The sequence below is a fragment of the Ips typographus genome, linkage group LG12 (assembly GCF_016097725.1).
Source record: "Ips typographus isolate SLU linkage group LG12, UJ_Ityp_2.0, whole genome shotgun sequence".
Classification (NCBI taxonomy): domain Eukaryota; kingdom Metazoa; phylum Arthropoda; class Insecta; order Coleoptera; family Curculionidae; genus Ips; species Ips typographus.
In genome coordinates, this window is record NC_138433.1 from 5,559,881 (window position 1) to 5,577,592 (window position 17,712).

The 17,712-nt window shown below is 32.8% G+C and overlaps 1 long non-coding RNA gene across 1 annotated transcript; it reads left to right on the top strand.

Moving 5' to 3' along the window:
• The first annotated feature begins 586 nt into the window (after nucleotides 1-586).
• LOC145736602 (uncharacterized) lies at nucleotides 587-17,341 on the top strand. Its single transcript, XR_014180039.1, has 3 exons — nucleotides 587-1,173; nucleotides 1,287-1,483; nucleotides 17,247-17,341. It is a non-coding gene; the product is annotated as an uncharacterized LOC145736602 (long non-coding RNA).
• Nucleotides 17,342-17,712: the final 371 nt, after the last annotated feature.

The window sequence follows — 17,712 nt, forward strand, 5'->3', positions numbered from 1 at the left end:
CGACGTAATTCCGTACACAAAGGTTAGACACATTTTATATGAAAAGAATAATATGTGTACAATCAAGTATAAGCTGTCTTTTGATGAAGGTTTTATTTCATCTTCCATACTCAATAATATTCCAAGAAAAACGCGAAAACGTAAATGTCGAAAAATTGATCTAGTTGAGTTTCCAAAAGTACCATGTTTAAAACTCAAAGGGTCCTTGTCTGAAGAAAAGAAAAAGTCTCTGTATTCAATGCTAAGTACCATGCCTTTAGAAGATAGGAACTACTACGAATCGACGGTTTTAAAAGGATATCATTGTAAAAAAAAATAATTCATGTTTCTTTTGGTTAATAAGTTTAGTATAGTTAGTATTATTTTTTACTCTTAATGTTCCTATAATAGGCTGTGTTATTAGGTTATGTTTAGGTACATATGACATTCAAAGTGTTTGTTGTTCCATTTATAAGGCGTCAAGATTTTTATTTTAGTGCTTGTTCATGTTTTTATTTCAAACATTTTATTTTTACAGCTGATATTACAACTTTGTTCGTAACTTTAAGTAACCCACATTTAGTTTTAACTTCATTATGTATTTAAAAAAAAAGCCGTGACCATTATACTTTGATATTGATGTGTCAACTATTTTTGTTGATTTAAAAATTCCTATTAAAGCAATTACCGCTGAAATAATTATGTACGCTTATAATAAATACATCAATATTACATACATGTTATGGTGTTATCTCCACTTTGATAACTCTGTTTAATAAAGTGGTTCTATCTCCAAACAGTTTTTTACTTTTAGCCATTTAAATGTATATATATTATTTTATAACTTATATTTGTACTGTAAAATTTGAATATACTAAATAAACTACATCACTGCGCAAACTATCACTTTTTCAAAAACAGCTAGGCAGTCAATAACTCATTCAAAACATTGAACTGTTCATTTCTCCAATTGTTGAAAAATGGACATAGAACAAACCTATACTGGGGCGACGATTTGTCAAGTAAAATTCCCACTTGTCACTTGGCTTTTGTTTATTTGTTTTAGCATGCTGCTAAAATTAATTATATTTTTATGACAAAATCTAACAATTTAATTAATGAAAATTATACACTAAAATCAAGTAAATGTATATTTTTTGATTGACATAATGGATACAACAGCTGCTGGCCCAGGTAAGATTACAATAACAATTTCATACCTAACCTATGTAATAAACCATGCTACACATTTTTGTACTAACATTTTTTAAGGGTGGTTCTAGTAACTTATTCAGCTAGTCTTACAGATCTGCAACTGGTATATGCTGCATACATCACTACTTTTACATGTGGATGAAAAAGAAAAAACTTTTATGAAGAAAGTGACTACATTTCCCAGGGACTGCAATCAAGTGAAGTTGAAGAAGAAAAATTGTGTGCAATATATTAAACTATCTACATTAGGTACAACGGTACAACAGTGGATTAAAAAGCAAGTTTTAAGGTGAGTTAACTGATTTTAAAGCTAGATTTGTAGTTCTAATTCTGCAAGAAGTAAGCAGCAAGCAGTAGTAGCCATGTCAATTCATGGTTCGACTTTAGTAAGAAGGAAATAACATAACCCCAAAGTCTTATAATGTTAGGACCGTCACGTAGGCCTTCTTTTATCATTAATTGATTTCAACACTGTTCCTAATAGTTTTAGAATAGTGCGATAAACCCTACTAAAATGTAACCTTTTCCCAAATATTTTAATATTGTTTATTACTAGTTGTCGCATAAATCTGTCATATTAATTAAGCTATTTTTCGGTCGATTAGGTTTGGTTGCCCATTTAATTACTTTTATCACTTAAAAGCCACTAATAAATCTAAATAAGATTCCCTTTCGGCAAGAGCACATAACCCATTTTCCCAGATAACAAGTAGTATAAAAATCGACCCTATCGCTAGCTCTACGCATTCTAGTCCTTTGACAAGTTACGTACGGTCGGTGCCCCGACATTTGTAATTCATATTTTTAATAAAAGTCATTTAGTGTTTGTGCAAGTTTCATTTCCAAGAGGATCCCAACATAATTTTGGCGCTGCGGACAGGATACTGGTCACAACGTTGGTCAATAATCTCTAAGGCCCCAAGAAGCCACTACTTAGACTTCAAGACTCCGAGCAGTTCTTCAACGTTGGCGAGTTTCAACTCCTTGGACTAGTCACCTCAAGAAGGAAAGAAGAAAAGGAATTTTTGTAAGTGCTACTTCCATTTACTCCTCATATTACTCCTATTTTCTCTTTGTTCAATTTTTCAAATGTCTAAGTAGTTCAAAATATCCTCACAACTTGTTTAGATACACTTTCTCAAAGGACTAAAATTGCCACGATTCCTCATAAATAAATAAAAAATAATAATAATAAAAAAAAAAAAATAATAAGTTTAATTTTTACATTCAGGAATCGTTATACTAAACTCAATTCATTCTTTTTGTGCCTTTCGACTTTGATTTAACCTTAATAAAAAATGCCTAACGAAATTACACCAAATTCTAGTATCGATTCTCAAACTCATGAGTCAGTAAACCGCAATGAACCAAGTTGTTCTCTAACCTTTTTGTGCTCTTTAATAACTAAATCTTTTGACGGCAATCGATCTGAACCACATGAATTTATTGCAAATTGTAATAGTGCTTTTAAATTTGCTAATGAAACCCAAAGCGAGCAACTTATGGCATTTGTCATTTCAAAAATCAGTGGAAGCGCAAGAGCTCAGATGAGAGACAAAGACATTTCTAATTGGGACGAACTTAAATCTCTTCTTTTGCAATTATATTCGGATAAAAAACATTATACTCAATTAATGGAGGAATTAAACACTATCAAACAAGGTCATGAAAATGCTTTAAGCTTTTACAATCGTATAGATCGACTTTGTACTCGTTTATTAAACTCTCTCAGTTTTCAAAATGAAAATGAAAAATGTGGTCGAGTCCAAACAATTAAAGAGTTATCATTACAACGATTTATTTTACACAGTTCTCCTGAAATTTCGCGTTTTCTTAGAAGCAAAGAACCAACAACTCTTTCCGAAGCTCTTAACTCAGCTCTAGAGGAAGAAAGAGCGATACAAATTTCTAAACCTTCTCACGTTCAAAATAAATATTGCTCTGTTTGTAAAACTAAATCCCACAATACTCGCGATTGTTTCAAAAACAGGAATAAACCAAAAAATATCCAAGTAAGAGAAAGAAAGAATATTCCATATTGAACATTATCAGGTTTAATATTTATTAAGTTGTTGTTTTCTGTGTTCTGCCGTTGTGTTTTTTCTTTTTTAGATTCTCTGAAGACGGTGGTAGATTTTCCACCGAAACGTCAGCGTTTTTAGGTAACAAGACCGAGCCTAAGTCAGTGGTCTTGTGTTGGGACGACTAGGTTAATGTTATTTTCAACTTAGTTGAAAATAGTGCGAAATTCCATTTTCCCAACAAACCTTTTTTTGTGTGAGACAGAAGACCCAATAAACCAAGAAAAAAATATCCAAGTAAATCAAAAGGTCTCTCCTCCGAACTCAACAGCTCAAAGTGAAAATCGTGCTCAAAAATTTTGCAAGTATTGTAAAAAGAATGGTCATTTAATATCGGAATGTTATAAAAGACAGAAACGCAATCAGAATCAATTCAATGAAAATCGCAACAACCATACAGCAAATGTCTCTGCTGTCTCAACCAGTCCTTTAAACGGGGAAGCCCCTCTGAACAACGTCGTTTCTTGGGATTGGGCGTAAATCAAATCGGCGTCGATTCTACTAATTCAAATACAAATTTACTAATCGACGACCATCAATATTTGTCATACTCCACAGGAGGTCGTGCAAATCTAAATTTTAAAAAGGGCATCAATAATAATTCACTATACTCAAAAAGAGGTCAGTCGAATTATTCTATAATCCATAGTGAAAATGATTCTAGCGACAATGATATCCAAGCCTCCGGTATGAGATATTCGCGGAACTCAATTTTTACCTATGCGATTCTTAATAATTATTCTGAAGAGGGTACCATTCGAGATAATCACTATTATCTCTCTTGTTTAATTAATGGATTTCCATTCAGATTTCTAATAGACACCGGTGCGTCCGTGTCTCTTATAAAAATTGCTAAAATGCAACACATCGATTATAAAATCGATCATAATGATAAAATTGTCCTAAAAGGCCTAGGAGCCAACATGCCCATCAATACAGCTGGAAGCTGTCTATTAAACCTTTCATTAATAAATAATGAAGTCTTAAAAATAAAATTCCATGTTGTTAGCGATCCAAATTCTAATATTCCCTTCGATGGGATCATAGGAAATGATTTCCTATCTCCAAATGGAGCTTTAATTGATTTAAATAATCTTGAACTTAATCTAAAATGTCTAAGTAAACCAATAAAAATTTCCGATTCAACGACCTATGGTGATGCAGATTTAAATTATACTTATTTACAACCTAGAAGTGAAACCGTGATTTCCATATCTGTCCAAAATGAAGTAGAAATGGGTATTTGTCCTGAAATTGAAATAACTAAAGGAGTTTATTTAGCAAAAGCTTTACTCTCAGTGAAAAATGGAAAAGCAATTACTACTATCCTAAATATGACTGATAAGAAAATTCGCATTAACGAAATTAGTCTCACTCTCGAACCCTTTCAAGAAAATTCTTCATTTATATTCAGCTCTTCAGTATCTAACGACTTAGTACTTCCAATCTCAGAAAGACTTAAAATTTTAGAACAAAATCTCAGACTAGATCACTTAAATCCAGAAGAAAAATATACAGTTTTAGAAATATGTTCAAAGTATAACGAGATATTTTTCTTACCTAGTGATAAATTAACGTGTACAGATGTTCTAAAACATGAAATTAACGTTACAAATCCTATTCCAATAACCTCGAAAATTTACAGATTTCCTGAAGTACATAAAAAAGAATTAGACAAACAAATTTCCAAAATGCTAAAACAAGGAATCATTCGAGAATCAGTTTCACCTTATAATAGTCCATTATGGATTGTTCCTAAAAAATTAGATGCCTCAGGTGAACAAAAATGGCGAATTGTAGTCGATTATAGAAAATTAAACGAAGTAACTATTGGTGACGCTCATCCTCTACCGAATATCGAAGATATTCTCGATCAACTGGGTCATTCAAAGTATTTCACAACCCTCGATTTAGCTTCCGGATTTCATCAAATTCAAATGAGTGAAAAGGATATTCCAAAAACTGCTTTTTCGACTCCTAGTGGTCGTTACGAATACCTCCGTATGCCTTTTGGTCTAAAAAATGCCCCTAGTACCTTTCAAAGGTTAATGAACGCTTGTCTTACAGGTCTCTAAGGTTTGCAATGTTTTGTTTATCTTGACGATGTTGTCATTTTTGCTAGTTCACTCGAAGAACATTCCAAGAAATTAGAAAAAGTTTTCGAACGTTTTCGTACGAATCGACTTCTCCTTCAACCCGATAAATGTGAATTCATGCGACGAGAAGTAGCTTATTTGGGTCACATTATAAGTGAACATGGCGTTTCTCCAAACCCTAACAAAATTTCTTCTATTCAACAATATCCACGTCCAGGAAACCCTAAACAAATCAAACAATTTCTAGGTCTTATCGGATATTACCGACGATTTATTAAAGACTTCTCCAAACATGCGAAACCCTTAACTAATCTGTTAAAGAAAGATACCCCTTTTGTTTGGTCTTCTGAACAAGAAAGTTCATTCGAGTACTTTGAAAATGTTCTCTCAACTACTCCGATACTTCAATATCCCGACTTCAATAGAGATTTCATCTTGACAACCGATGCCTCCAATTATGCAATTGGCGCAATTCTTTCTCAAGGCGAAATTGGCAAGGATCTTCCAATAGCATATGCTTCAAGAACTTTGAATAAAGCTGAATGTAATTATTCGACAATTTAAAAAGAACTTACAGCTATTGTCTGGGCTGTCCAACATTTCCGTCCTTATTTGTATGGTAGAAAATTCTTAATTCTCACCGACCATCGTCCACTTACATGGCTTTTCAATTGCAAAAATCCAAGCAGTAGACTTCTTCGATGGCGACTCAAACTTGAGGAATATAGTTACGAAATCCAATATAAACCAGGTAGAGTTAACTCAAATGTTGATGCTTTATCTCGGAATCCAATTGCTATCAACTTGATTAAATCTTGTTATCCAATTTCTACGGAATCATATAGCGATTTTACAAAATTTCATTATGAAAATCAAGATCTACCTAACATAGAAATAATACGAGAAGACATTTTCAAATGCTACCCTAATGCTCTCTTTTTCTCCAAAGATTTAGACGAAAACAATACTTGTTTCTCTAATTTAATCGCTCATCAAGACATAAATAAATTAAATCCCGACGAAATAAATTTATACGATGTCAAAAGCTTAACAAATGAATCGAATCAAAAAACTTATTTAATTTTTAGCAGTTTAAACCATTTTGATAAGTTGACATACAATGATTTATTTTATTCTCTTCAAAATTTACGTACTAAATTATTGGAATCAAAAACATTCAAAATTTATATTAAAAATCCTACAGAAAGATCTACTAATTTAAAGCAAGATCTATTTTGCGAGCTTCTTGAATTTTTATTTACAAAACATGAAATCGATGTAATCCTTATCAACAGGCCGAAAATAAAACCCCAAAATAAAAGTGAAATCAATCAAATTCTCAAAGAAAATCACGAATCAGCAATCGCTGGACATTCAGGCTTTAGAAGGACTTATACAAGAATAAAAGAAAATTATAAATGGACTAATATGAAATCTGATATTCGTAATTTTATAAAAAATTGCACTTCTTGCCAAGAAAACAAAATTCAAGGACAAAATCCTAAAGCACCAATGGAAATTACTACGACAAGTGAAAGACCTTTTCAACGTTTAGCCCTTGATATAGTAGGACCCTTACCGATAACCGAATATGGAAATAGATGTATACTTACTATGCAAGATGACTTAACAAAGTATTCTTACGCTATACCTATCCCAAACCACGAATCCAGAACTATCGCAGATCAATTTCTTAAGTTTATTTGTCAATTTGGTATTCCCGAAACTATTCTCACAGACAATGGTTCAGATTTTACCTCTGCTTTAATCAAAGACGTCAACAAACTATTTAAAGTCAAGCATATTTTATCAAGCCCATATCACCCTCAAACCAATGGAGCTTTAGAACGCTCACATCAAACTCTTAAAGAGTATCTCAAACATTACATAAATTCGCAACAAAACGATTGGGACGAATATGTACCATTAGCAATGTTGACTTACAACACACATTTCCACAAAACCACTAATTACACACCTTTCGAACTACTTTTTGGTCATAAAGCTCGTATTCCAAATTCATTAAATTCCAAACCAGAATTTAAGTATACCTATGATGATTACTACAATAACTTTAAATTAAAAATGAATAAAAGTTTCGAAATTGCAAGAGAAAACATCTTAAAATCAAAACAACAATCGAAGACACATTATGACAAAAAGATCAAAATTCATAAATTTAATAAAGGAGATTATGTGTATGTTCAGAATCATTCAGTAAAACAAGGAATGAACAAGAAATTACTTCCAAATTTCAAAGGACCATTTAAAGTAATAGAAGTTTACGATAATCAAACTGTAAAAATACTTTTAAATAATAATAAAACAGCAACTTATCATCATAATCTTCTGAAACCTTTCTTTTCAGATGATCAAAATGATATTATTGATCGCGCTTAGTCTCCTACGTGTTGTCCTTTGTGACGATCCAAAACCATATTCCATCCAACCCTTAAATGCTTCGGCAGGTATATTTTTCCATCACATTGGTAACGCAAGAATATCACTTGACTCATATACTCTGTTGTCCTATACTAATATAAGTCTTTATGAACAAAAATTCAATCTAATTAGTTACATGTACACTGCATCTCTACCATTGTGCCAAAAATTCAAAATTGATAGTAAAAGAAATAATAAAACTAAAGACCAAAGCAGTAACCTAAAATTCGCTTGTAAAGAATCATTAGAACTTATAGAGCATCATATTGATAAACTAAATGATAAATTCGATTCGATTTGCCACCTTACTGGTCACAATGACGTCAAAAGGTTTAGACGCGGATTATTCGACGGTGTTTCATATGCTATCAAATGGCTTTTTGGAACTCCTGATGCCGATGATGCAAAATTTTACACAGAAGCCATTGAAGCCGTCGCTCAACAAAATCACGACATGCAGTTATTGATGAAACAACAAGTTCACGTAATGTCTGACGCAATTAGTGATTATAATAAAACTGCATCTACTCTCCAATTTAACGAACAAAGACTCAATGAAAATATGTTAAAATTCAATAATTTTTCAAAAAATACTGTAAAAAGAATCAACTCCTTAACTTACAGTCAAACGGTTACTGATCATCTCAACTTAATTAGTCAATTATGCAATGAACTAAACGAAGAATTTGACGTAATGATAGCATCAATCTTATTTTCAAGGCAAAATATATTGCACCCAAACATAATTACCCCAAGGCACTTAAGGTATGAGTTGACGAAATTAAAGTTAATATCAAATTTGGAATTACCTTATGATTTACACGATTTTGATAATTCATATAAGTATTTTGACTTATGTAAACTATCAGTACCATACGTTAACAAAATTTTAATTTTTGCGATAAAAATTCCACTTGTAACCAAAGAAACTTATCAAATATATAATTTAATTCCTTTACCTGCACCTACGAAACAACCAAACGTCTACTCCTATATCAACCCTTCTATACCTTACCTATTACTGAGCACTACGAGGACGTACTACAGTGAATTCAACGATCTGTCAACGTGCGAGAAAAGTTCATCAATGGAATTTATTTGCACAAGAGCCGTCATACATCTAGTCAACGAACGACCCACATGCGAAATAGATTTAAAAATGGCAAGGGATCGTAACGTACCCAGCAGATGCGAGACGAAAACCATAAAATCGGAAATCGAGATTTGGCACCCGTTGGCACCCAACCAGTGGTTATACATCGTGAGCCAGAATACCATAGGAACCATAAATTGCGACTCTAATCCACAAGTCTATGATATCAGCTTACAAGGCGTTGGAATGTTTATGTTACAACCTAGATGCAAATGCTATACTACATCGACATTATTAACATCCACTTCCAATCAGACCGGAAATTACTCCAATTATATACCGACTATCGACATCACCAAAGACAATTGCTGCATAATGGAACAAGATTACTTAGCGACAGAAGAAATGGAGCCGATTAGACTCTCAAACTTGAACTTGAACGAGTTACGTCATGCTCAGAGTAAAATTCAACAATTTGACGATGAGCTAACTCAAAGGATTAACCAACCCCTGTATGTCGTTAAATCCAAATGGTACAACGTTCTCTTTGGAATAATAGCTGCAGTTGCAATAATCTTTTCATTTTGCTGGTGTTGCTGCCGAAAATGTCGATTACCATTATTAAATAAGATTCCCTTTCGGCAAGAGCACATAACCCATTTTCCCAGATAACAAGTAGTATAAAAATCGACCCTATCGCTAGCTCTACGCATTCTAGTCCTTTGACAAGTTACGTACGGTCGGTCCCCCGACATTTGTAATTCATATTTTTAATAAAAGTCATTTAGTGTTTGTGCAAGTTTCATTTCCAAGAGGATCCCAACAATAAACCATCAAAATTTTATTTATTATCTTGTGGGTTGTCATTTTTAGGCGAAAGCAAAAGAAAGTATTTGTCAAATGATATTCCAAAAATCTATGAAAGGTAAAGACCAGTAGTCTATGATGAAAGCAGTAAGGAGCAAGGTAAGAAATGAAAATGATTCATTTCTTGCTGCTTACTGCTTGCGGTTAATGTGGATTGCACTTATTTGTCAAACTATGAATTAGAGTGTTACAAGTATATTATTTATTTTTACTGCAGCTTACTGATTACTTCTTCTTGCGGAACTAGAACTATGAATCCAGCTTAGTGATATTAACATTAACAAAAATAAAAAGCAATGCAGTTTTCATTATGGTTTTACCTTTAACACAATAATCATCATTGTACACTAACACTTTGTAGACTGCATTGTTCAATCTTGAGTTAATATGTATTATATGTAGTATATGAGGCAGGGTTTATCCAAGCAGTTGTAGTATTAATCATAAATTTAATTCTTGTCCATAACAACCCAGAGTAAACAAGTAACCTGGACTAATTTGTTTACTAAGTGTTGTTATGAACAAAAATTAAGTTAATAATTATGTCTATGTGTACCTGCTAATTAAAATTAAACTAACTTCAAGTCAATCAAAAGTTTTCTCAAAGTTAAAGCTATGCATTTGTATATGGGGGATAGAAATAGTAACTTTATTTCAAGATTGTCATAAACAACGTATACAACAAAATGAAATTGCGTCAGCAAGAGAAAGACTACTTAGGTATATTATTATACTTATGATATAGTATACTCATTCAATACAGGAGAGTTCAACCTCTACATGTTTAGGTAATCGTCGAGATGATAGGGTTCCAATTGGATTAATAACTTTTTTAGCTCCCTTTTAAATTTTTGGTTACTCACAATTGTTTTAATATCCATAGGTAACTTATTGAAGAGCTTTATACACATATAGTGGGGTGTTTTTTCTGTTATTTGCAGCCGGTGTGTTGGATACATAATTTGATGGGTTAATCTTGTATTATATTTGTTTACCTGTGGATTCTGAAAAAATAAACTTCTGTTGTTGAAAAAGAACATTAAGCATTTATATATATACAGAGCGTATACTGTCATTAGTCCCATTGACCTGAAAGTGTTTCTACATGATTGCCGATAATCCATTTTTTTTATTATTCTCATAACTCGTTTTTGAGCAATAAAAATGTTCTGAACCCTACCATCTCGGCCCCAGAATATAATACCGTACTTCAGTCTCGATTCAAAATTGGCGCTATACAGAATCTTTAGACATTGCTCACTTAGATATTTACCAGTGAATCGTATTCCGTAGCAGATAGTTCCCAAAATTTTCAAGAGTTTATCCAAATGAAAAGACCAGTCAAGGTTCTCATCCAGATAAACCCCTAGGAACCTCGTGTTTTCAGATACTTATTATGTCTTTTCCGACAATCGGGAGTCCTTCCAGTTTACCAAAGTTTGATTGTTTTGTCCTGAACAGGACTAAATCAGTTTTCTCTGCGTTCAAAATTAAGCCGTTATCAGCAAACCATGCTTCAATTTTAGACGTTAAATATTGACTATTGCTTACTAGGTTCAAACTATTTTTGTCTCCAATCAACAAGTTGTTGTCATCGGCATAGTTAATAATAGTTTGCCATGGTTCATCTGCTACCGAATACAAGTCGTTTATGAAGATTACAAAGAGGATCGGCCCTATAATGCTACCTTGTGCTATTCCATAATCGTTCAAAAGAGTCCCTGACCTACCAGATTGACCATCTTTAGTGACAGCCACTATTTGCTGCCTGTTTTGCAAGTATGACCTTACCCATTCCAATGGTTGCCCCCTTATCCCATATTTTTCCATTTTATTTAATAAGATTTCTCGATGTAGACAGTCATAGGCCTTCGAAAGATCTAGGAATATTCCAAGTGCAGCCTGTCTATTTTCAAAGTGCTTAATGATTGATTGTATAAACTGATATAATGCCGTTTGTGTTGATTTTCCCTTTATAAATCCGTGCTGGTTTTTGTTAATTAGATTACAGGGGTTCATAAATTCTATAATTCTTTTACACATTGCCAGTTCAAATATTTTGGAAAATATATGACATGCTATACTTAAAAATTACACTAAAATAAAATGAATTTTTCCCTCGATTTTACCTAACTTAAAAATAGACCAACTTTCAACATTGGGTGAATTTCAGGCTAATTTGTGAATCCTTTGTCACTTTGTGTTGTTATAAAATGTGAAACTTTATTTATATTTTTCCTCGTTTGTTGTTTCGGTCTTACTCCATATCTTCAATTTCTTTTCCGTTGTTTTATCAAGGATACACCAATTCCAACTAGAGCAGTACTCACAAACTATGTCACAGCCAAATAAAACTTAATCCATTGTTAATTATTTTTAATTTTACAAATGATTATTTTATAGCTGAACTTTTTTATGAATGAAATCATGAATCTTTCACCTTCTTTAGGTTAGAATATGTCCAAAGTCATAAACACATCTATGCTATCTAATTTAACATAACTTGAAAAGTATTTTGCCCGGTTTATACCTCCAAATTAAAAAATTAAATTAAACTTAAATTAATTTCAATTACCTACATGACATAGATGTGTTTTTGGCTTTGTCGTATTTTAGACATATTCTAACCTAAAGAGGGTGAAAGATTCATGAAAAAGTTCAGCTATAAAATAATCATTTGTAAAATTAAAGATAATAACCAATGGATGAAGTTTTCTTTGGCTGTGGTTACCACACTAGTTGGAATTGGTGTATCCTTGACAAAACAATGGAAAAGAAATTGGAGATATGGAGTAAGACCGATAAACAGGGAATGAAGGAAAAAACAAATAAAGTTTCACATTTTATCACAAGGAAAAGTGACAAAGTTTTCACAAATTATCCCGAATTTTACCCTTAGTTGAAAGTTGGCCAACTTCAAAGTTAAAATTAATTTTAGTTTAATGTAAATTTTAAGTATAGCATGTCATATACAAACATGTAGCTTTAACTTTAAGAAAATTAATTTGACTTTTTTTTTGATGACTTTTTTTATTTTGACTTTTACTGAGGATTCCAAGAAGGTGCTTAAAACGTTAATTTTCTTACTGCAAGTGGGTTCTGCAGGCGATTTTGTTTCTGTCTGTCCTTTCAAACTGTGTTTTTGACAGTTCAACTTTTCACACAACTTTTCTCCCTGCCTTTATGTGATTTTGTGGAGATTTTTATGTCATTAGATAGGAAATTTATTGAGTTTTCCAAAAATGTACTTAAAACCATTGTCCTTAAAACAGTCATTTTCTTACTGCAAGTGTACTTTACAGGCGATTTTGTCCTTGACTGTCTTTTCAAACCGGGTTTTTGGCAGTTCAAATTTTCACACCGCTTTTCTGTCTGACTTTACCTGATTGTGCTTTTTATGTTGTTGGATAGGACATTTAAAGAGCATTCCAAAAATTTGCTAAAACCCTGTAAATACCAGGTGTCCAAGAGCACCCTGGACATAGGAGATTAACATGGGAAAATGGTTTTGATTTTTTTGCGCCTGTACGGTTCATTTAATGGAAAAACGCTTTAGATAAAAGTTGTAGAGCACATTTTCGGCTATCTACTTGTAATTTTTTCAATACCGTAGATTTGACCATTAAGACGAAAAACGGATCTAAAATTCGGAAATTTTAAATCTCCCGCCAAGCGGTCGTTAAGGAAAGTTTATATCCGGTCGTGCTACCAACCTTTCAAAATCATAACAAATGGTTGTCAGTCATTCTGTAATCAAAACATTCAAAACAAGTTTATTTAGTAATAATTTTGAGTTACTACCCACATACTGTGAATAAAATACAAATAAATCATGATAAAAACACTTTATCAGGAGCCACAGTCCAAAAATCTGGTAAGTTGCGTTCATAACCTCATTCAATGTCTCTACTAAACTTATTTACCTTGTAGCAAAATTCTTTAAGAAAACACTGGTTTTGCTTGCAAATATTTAATGAGGATGACCGAATCGCCTATCTCAAGCCTCTTCATAACACTACCAAACGATTTAAAGTGATAAAAACAATGGACTAGGAAGGCCTGCATATACAGGGACCACAAAAGAGGGTAAATACTTCCCTCAAAAGTGGTGCAATTTAGTGACCTATGTGACTGATAGTTTTATTGTATCCTTCTGTTTTGTAGTGTTATCAACACACCATAGTGTTTAAGTGGTTTTACATTGTATGATGTTAATAAAAAGGCATTTTTTATAACTGATTGTCAATGTTTTTTCCCATCTCTACAGGGTAAGGTAAGTACTGATATTTAATTAGCTCCATTAGTTAACTTGAACATTATCCACCTACAAGGATACTTGTAAAATGTCTACTAACCAAACATAGTTTATTTGCAAGTAATGTGTAACTCGAGTTCACATTTGATTATTAAAGGTATGTCCTGTGAAATGGTGTATTGAATTAGAAGCAAATTGTTTCTCTTGAGAGACTTTCAATCACTACATTTCACCTACCTTTGCTAATTTGGAACTCCTCTATTATCCAAACAAACATTAGGTTAGTAAGACAAAGTTGTTTTTAGCATACCTAGCTTGTATGGTGACAGGTTCACCCACTCACACTCAATCTGTGGAACAATCGCTGTTTATGTGGTAAGACCAGTTTTCTTTGCCACCTATTGTACCTAAGCTTTTCACTGGAAGAAAATGTATACTGTACCTTGAACTGTGAATAAATAATTAATACAAACGTTCAGTGTACAAAGTTTTATTTGGAACAATTGAGTGTGTGGAAAAAAGAACACAATTATAATGTTAATACCTAAACCTAGAATAGAACAGCTCATGTAGATAGCTCAGGTTTTTTGACAATACCTACCCATATACAAAAAGTTTTGTCACCTGACTGATAATTTGACTGTGTAAGTCCATATTCTGTTCCTAGAAGGGGTTTCTCAGAGGTTTTATAGCCACTTTAAGATTATTCACATTTCACAGGCACATCAAATTTTGAGATTTAAGTCAGATATCAACACTGAATCATTTTAAGTTTTAGTTGCAACACTGGTGAAGACCCTCGCTGATGATAGTCCATGAAGTTAAGCACATTGAAACTAAATCACACCACTTTTGAAGGAAGTATTTGGCCCCTTTGTTGTTGTCCCTGTACAGTAGGAAACTTATCTTCAAAGATCTGGCTTCATTGTCCACTGTTTTCATCACTTAAATCGTTTGGTAATTTTATGAAGAGGCTTGAGATAGGTGATTCGGTCATCCTCATTAAATATTTGCAACCAAAACCAGTGTTTTCTTTAAGAATTTTGCTACAAAGTAAATAAGTTTAGTGGAGACATTGAATGAGGCTATGAATGCAACTTCCCAGATTTTTGGGCTGTGGCTACTGATAAAGTGTTTTTATTACGATTTATTTGTATTTTCTTCGCAGTATGTGGGTAGTAACTCAAAATTATTACTAAATAAACTTGTTTTGAATGTTTTGATTACAGAATGACTGGCAACGATTTGTTATGATTTTGAAAGGTTGGTAGCACGACCGGATATAAACTTTCCTTAACGACCGCTTTACGGGAGATTTAAAATTTCCGAATTGTAGATCCGTTTTTCGTCTTAATGGTCAAATCTACGGTATTGAAAAAATTACAAGTTGATAGCCGAAAATGTGCACTACAACTTTTATCTAAAGCGTTTTTCCATTAAATGAACCGTACAGGCGCAAAAAAATCAAAACCGTTTTCCCATGTTAATCTGGAGATATGTTCTATATGTTTGTTGAGACGAGTTACTCATTTTTTCTTTGTTTATTGGGTCTTCTGTCTCACACAAAAAAGGTTTGTTGGGAAAATGGAATTTCGCACTATTTTCAACTAAGTTGAAAATAACATTAACCTAGTCGTCCCAACACAAGACCACTGACTTAGGCTCGGTCTTGTTACCTAAAAACGCTGACGTTTCGGTGGAAAATCTACCACCGTCTTCAGAGAATCTAAAAAAGAAAGAACACAACGGCAGAACACAGAAAACAACAACTTAATAAATATTAAACCTGATAATGTTCAATATGGAACTCTGAGAAGGGTTTTGTCAATAAAAATTGACATAAATTTTGACTTTTGTCATTCCAATAGGAAAGGTTATCTATTGTTGTAGTGAAAGGTGGGTTTTATAATGAAAACAAAATTACAAGAAATTTCAGTTACGTTTGATATGACCAAGTGTTATCTCCTCCTCTAGAATATTTAACCAAGTTTGGTCAATATTAATAGAGGATGTAGCAACACAGGAGTCATGGTTTAATCTAATATATGTACTTTCTTTTCTTTTCCATGTTAATCTCCTATGTCCAGGGTGCTCTTGGACACCTGGTATATAGTTTTTACTATGTACAGTTTTTGCATAATTATTTTTTGAACCGGAGTGATAAAATATGAACAAAATGCTCTAGTAAGTGTCTTCCTCTCGTTAAAGTAATAGTTATGTACTTAACAAGTGCGGAAAGTGGTACCTTTCTGCACGATACTGCAGTTGCGCTTTGCGTCGTTCGGGCAAGCAATGTTCGGGAAAAACGCTTTCCGAATTTGTTAAGTACAACATTTTTCCTACGAGTATCAATTTTTTATATTGAACGAAAATGTATAGTAAAATTACTAAAATGAAAGCCTCTGTTTGCAAAGATAATTAAAAGAGTATTCTTCATTGAGAAATCAAATATACAGTTTTTGTTTTTTGATTTAAATGCACTTTTTTGATAAATAAAATGTGGAAAAGTAACTTTACCGCACTAGTGTGGTAACTTTACCGCACTAGTGTGGTAAAGTTACTTTTCCGCACTATTTTTTTTATTTGCTTTGAACATCTCATAAATAGATTGGTGCAAGTGGGTATTTTCGCTCTACACATATTACCTTTAAAATTTTACATTTTTTGTAAATTATTTTACAATGCGGAAAAGTAACTTTACCGCATCCGGTGCGGGAAAGTACTCTTTTCCTTGTGTGGAAAAGTGCATTTACCGCACCTGCGTAGGAAAGGATTTTTTCATTATACTTACTAGTCTGAAAACTATCTATTTTTTGGTTAATTCGTTCTTGAAAAATTGTACCTTTTTCGTGAGGACGCTAGAAAGTGCCCATTTTCCGTGCGCTGTTTTTAACTGGTGGGTTTTCTCGTGTGCTGACAAATACGTGTTTTGCATAAAATCTATTTTTTAAAGAGTCAGTAAATTTCTGAAATACGTTAGTTACGTATACGAAAATATGCGTACAGATGTGTATGGTAAATACCTTCTTTGCAACTTTTCGTATAATTTTCATACGTTTTTATACCTGGATGCTAGATTACCACTCAATATTTAATGAATTTTTATACTGATTTTATGCTACAATATCAAATGAAGCTTCAGCTAACATTGGTTGATACCGAGGGTAAAACTTGACATTTCTTATATTCTCGTGGTAATATTATTTTTTTTGTTTCAGATATTCTCCCGGTGAAGCGAGAAGCAAAAAAAAGTCATCCAGGTCAATCTTCAAATTCTTATTTATTTTAATAATAAACTAAAGATTGGGGCGCGGGTTGTGTGTAGTTTTATTTGCTATTTCGATTTGTTGTTATGCCATATGCAGCATTGTTATATCCACAATATTTGGCCGAATACTCTTTATTTAATTTCCAACTAAGTATTAGAAACATTGTCATTCCTTTAAATGTTAATCTACGCATGGCGAACTGAGTAACTGTGCAGAAGTTGACATTGGGAGTGAACAAGGACCAGCAATCAGTCAATCATATCTATCAAACGTACAATTTATTTTCCAACTGATTAACATCTTACAGCAAATTTAACTTTTTGTGTCTGCTCAGCTCCTATTTATATCGAAGAATCAATGCTAATCACGTATGTTTTCTAAGAACTATCCAGAATGTCCATTTATTACCCTTAAA